The sequence below is a fragment of the Apostichopus japonicus genome, chromosome 4 (assembly GCF_037975245.1).
Source record: "Apostichopus japonicus isolate 1M-3 chromosome 4, ASM3797524v1, whole genome shotgun sequence".
NCBI lineage: Eukaryota > Metazoa > Echinodermata > Holothuroidea > Aspidochirotida > Stichopodidae > Apostichopus > Apostichopus japonicus.
In genome coordinates this window covers 7,813,613-7,818,791 of record NC_092564.1, presented here as the reverse complement: position 1 = coordinate 7,818,791, position 5,179 = coordinate 7,813,613, and positions in this window count along the sequence as shown.

Genomic DNA, 5,179 nt, shown 5'->3' with positions numbered 1-5,179 from the left:
AATGTTAAAAAAAGTACCCAGAGGTCTCCGACATTACAATCCTTTAACAAGCAATATAAAACAGATTTACACTCATTTTTAAAAATTGGTCTAGAGAAAAGAGGATAACACTTTAGTTGTAGTCGGTTTGATGTTAAGTGAGTTATTTGTATGGGAAACTTGAGGAGACAGTTAATATCTATCGCCTAGATATGGTAAAGATTTTTAAAAGTCTCTTTGCATTTGATGATGCCTCGTTGGTGGGGGGTATGGTTATTATATTCCCTTATTCTGTGAACCTTCATTTGGAATAAGCAAACGTTGAATATTGTTTATCATATGAAAGCAGAAGTTGCATTTTATGCTATGATCTAAATCAGTCAAATAAAATAAGTTTCTTTAGTCATCATATCTTGTTGCACACACATATGGATTCACTACACATCTTTACATTCTGGCTAATCTTGGCCAGTAAGTCACAGTCTGTTTTTGTCTTCAGAAACAGTAACTGGAGGCAATACCATTTAATAAGTGCAGTACTGATATTCTATACAAATGTCATACTAGTGTCCTTCTCTTTCTTGCTTTCTTTCTGTTATCCTTTTTAATAAGTATGTTTTTATTTCACTCAAATATTGACTGCCTAGAGATATATATATCTTCTGGTTTAGTTATGACTTAGAATTTTTTTTTATATTGTACCAATCTGCAACTGAAATGTGAGGCTATCTAAGAACCATTAAGAAGCAGATGAAAACTACACATGACAACAATACAGACAATGGCATTATCTAGTGATAGAATAACTTGTACCATCATCACAACAGACTGGTTGTATGAGTACAACAGCATGTGTATGAGTACAAGTAGAATATTCCGTATGAGTACAAGGCTCTGAGCATGTGTATGAGTACTCATACTAGCACTAGCATCTAGACTATAGGTTTCCAAAATACTGCAAGTACAAGTATGAATACTTATACTATCAATAGTGTCTAGACTATAGGTTTCCAAAATATTGCAAGTATGAGTACTTATACCAACACTAGTGTCTAGACTATAGGTTTCCAAAATGCACTGAGTACAAGTATTAATACTTATACTAACACTAGTGTCTAGACTATATTTCCAAAATGCCATAAGTAAAAGTTTGAATACTTATACCAACACTAGTATCTAGACTATAGATTTCCAAAAAGGCTTGAGTACAAGTATGAATACTTATACTAGCACTAGTGTCTAAACTATAGATTTCCAAAATGCATTGAGTACAAGTATGTGTACTTATACTTACACTAGTGTGTAGACTATAGATTTCAAAAATTCCCTGAGCACAAGTATGAATACTTATACTAACACTAGTATCAAGACTATAGATTTCCAAAATGCACTGAGTACAAGTATGAATACTTATACTAACACTAGTGTCTAGACTATAGATTTCCAAAATGCACTGAGTACAAGTATGAATACTTATACTAACACTAGTGTCTAGACTATAGATTTAAAAAATATCACAAGTATATGTATGTGTACTGTTTGAAGTTACATGTTGTAAAAAAGACTAAGAATGAATGATATAATGCTTTTGACATTAAACGGAACAATCCTTTTCTTTTTCTAAGTATTAACTATAGTTGTCTCAAAAGTAAAACTTAAAGATTCAAGTGTTCCTTTTCTGGAATGGATGTTGATTACTTGAAGGATAAGCTCAGTTTGCAATCCTTGTAGTCATTATGGTAGACAGTTAATGGTTGTTGAGAATCCTTTGCTACTTTTTGTAGGTGAAACATTTTGCTTTTGATATTGATAGAATTGATACTGACATTTTAAAATAATTTTTTCACCCTGTTTCAAAAGTGTATTGTATACATTAGATGTTTACATGATCAGGGCAATTGTTGGTTTTACAGAGCAATAATCATATTGTACTTAAGAAATAATGATTCTTTGTAATTCCTGTGACAACAATCATGCATGTTAACTTCTTAATTTTGTTTTTGTATCCGGAAAGCATCTGATTCAGTTATGTCTACATTCCAGTTTTACTTAGGTTTGTGCTTGTGATGAAGATATGCATTTTGCTGGGGGGGGTAGGGGTGGGGGACGGTGGGGGTGGGGGACGGTGGTGGCAGGGGTCTCAGAGGATTATGGATCCCATGTGAATGATTGCATAGGTCTATAGTAATTCAACCTAACCATTACATATGAAAAGATAGAAATGTATCAAGACTAAATGTTATTGCCCAAAAACAGTGTCCAAGTGAAAGTAGCACAGAACAGGTGAAGAGAAAATATATGAATGTACAATGTTTATAGATTCTTTCACTGGAAGCAAACGAACAACCGTTACTCAGAATGTATTTATACAGATTGTGTTCAGCATGAGATTTCAGTAATAATTTGCTATTCCTAACGAGTCAGCCGATTGTACACTAAGGTCAATGAACTTGCATGCAATTCAGTGTTGCTTTATAAGAATTATTAGTGAAGTCTATTTGAATCTATTACCTTTGTTTGCTTTAACAGTTTTATTTTTGCCTAAATACAGCTTCCATACTTCATTTAATATATCTAGAATGCTTCACTGCATAAACATGCAGTTTGATTCAGTCTGTTTCGATGAGTATTAAAGGATTACGAGGTAAAGACCTGAGGGCTAAAGATGGAAGGCAATAAATTTACATAGACCTTCCTCGGATCAAAATCACTTTCACTGTTCGGAAGTTTGGTCCGATGATAAATAATCAAGTGTAAGTTTTGTTTTGCTATTGTTAAGCAAACATCATCCATCCACAAGAGATAATTTCAAATTCGTATTCTATCAAAGAGGAATTTTTTTCCCCCGCCTTCAGCGTTGTGAATCTTCTGTTAAAGTTTGACGGCTTCAGAAATAGCTTCAAATATGCTCTTATTTGGCTCAGCTGTGCTGATTCTGTGTGGCAGCTTATCTTCTCCCTTTAATACAGTGTATTATCAGAGATGTCTGTGACTGTTAATCCTACCATTATCCTGCTGCTTTAACAACTCACATTGCATTTGTGTATTTATAAAACTTGTCTGTTAGTTTACTGGCTCAGACTGTCTACTATCTAGGGTATTGTTTCATAGGTACTGAGAAGATATTTAGTAAATTTCTCTTTTAAAATCAGACAAAGAAAAAAGGACAGTGGTGGGAGGAGGAGGTGGATATTTTATTTAATATTTTACTTGTTTAAGATCAGTAAATTGATTTCATAAGTTATCATCGACGAATTCCCTTTCTTGGGGTGGAGGGAGGGGGGGTGGTAAGCAAAATATTCTTGTCGGGCAGATCTCCTGAACGTTGTTTTTTTTCTTCGATCACTTCCCCCGTTTTATTTTTCCTTCTTTCTGATTTCTTCTCTATATTTTTTTGTTTTTCTCTTTGAGATGAGCAAATTTTATGCTATTGTAAGAATGACAAAATGTACTCGCATAGTAATGTACAAAGTATATGTACGTGTATTTTGTTTGATTGTTCGTTTGTCAGTATGTTTCATTTATCGTTGGGTAAGGGTGGACCAGTGTAAAGCTAGTGTACATTTTCTTGTAGACAATTTTCTATGGAAATAAAGATCTATTTTGATGTCTTGTGTATATTAAACATAGATGCCAACAAATTGACCATTTGTGTAGAGAAAAAGGGAAAAAATACTATAATACATGCAGATGTGCTATGGCAACTGATGATAACAAAGTACATGTGTCTGTATATGTGTTTATTATTTTATCTTGGTGTACTTTCATTCATTGTTAGTTTCAATAATGATTTGATAACTCACTCATCCCATCCCCCAATACACCCCCCCCTCCATTCAAGCCCACCACCTTCTCCCTCCTCTAAGCTCTTCTAAGTCCTTGTTTTTCCTGGCACATTGGTTAAATTTCATTCTTACACAGATGGATCAATTCAGGTAAAATGTTATCGTAAATGGGATATTTGGATTCAAAAGAGGCCTTGGATTGAGTTGTGGAGGTGTCCATCCTGCCTTATGGAAAGATGGCTGCTTTATAGGCCTACTGACCATGGGCCTTGGGCTGTGTACAGTGTTCGATTTTTCCGGTATCGCATCGCAAAATGCGATCCAAAACGACAAACTTGCGAGACGTTTCCAAATCAGCATCGCACAATGTGCCGATTTGTGCGATACAAATTCCTAGTCAGATTTGGGAGCAAACACTCAAACCTTAACTTACGAACTGTCGATCACAATGTAGAAGTTATAATTTATTGAGTTTATACTCAATGTACAACTTATTCACTTGACCGTATAGCGAAAAAAAAAAAAAAAACCTGAAAAAAAAAATATCCTACCATAGTTAAGTGTAAAGCAAATAGCCTAACCACCTCGGCGGTTACGGATCTCACGTAACTAAAAGGTTCCCTGGCAACGTGCCAAAAAATGTTAACAAACAGGTGTTACACAGGGGATGAGCTCACAGTTGTTGGGAAGGTACCTGGGCAAATTCGCAGCACATGTACCCTGGTACAGTAGTTGGGTATAGGGTTAAACACTGCAGTTGTAAAAATGTACGCATAGTGCACGCTATTCATTGTTAGGCAGTCTAGAAACGGGGCTTTGCTGAACGTTGTTTGTTTCATAATATCGGGAGTTTTGTAAGTTGCACTTTTTAAAGATTGAAAGACAGATTAAATCTCTTTTCATTTTATAACATATATAATATAGCTACTTTAACTTGTCATTTTAAAATTTTCATCAGTTTCGTGACAATTTAAATAAAAAAAGTTAGTAGTTTGCATCCTCAACTGCGAATTTTTTCATCGCCAGACATCGCAAAAAATGACAACAATTTTCGGGGGCTTTCGCCCCCAGGTTCCCACGAGGGGTTCTACCCCATGACCCCACCATAGCCCTAAGACGGGCCCCTGGACACCACGCCTTTATGCTCGCACGTTACGCGTGCTAGGCAGGCGAACACCGGCGGGAAATCGGCAGTGGGTTCGCGGGAAATTGAACAAGGTTTTCCAACACTGCTGAACTGTGCAGTTACTGTATGCATCATGTTCAAGGTTTTCACGGAGGCTTTTGAGGAAATGAATGGTTAGTACAGTGTATATATGCTGCACTAATGCTGTGTGTAGGCCAAGGTTCACGAAGGTCATTGGTTATATTCGCGCGCCGTAGACGTGTTTTTAGATGTTACGGAGAGTCAGGTT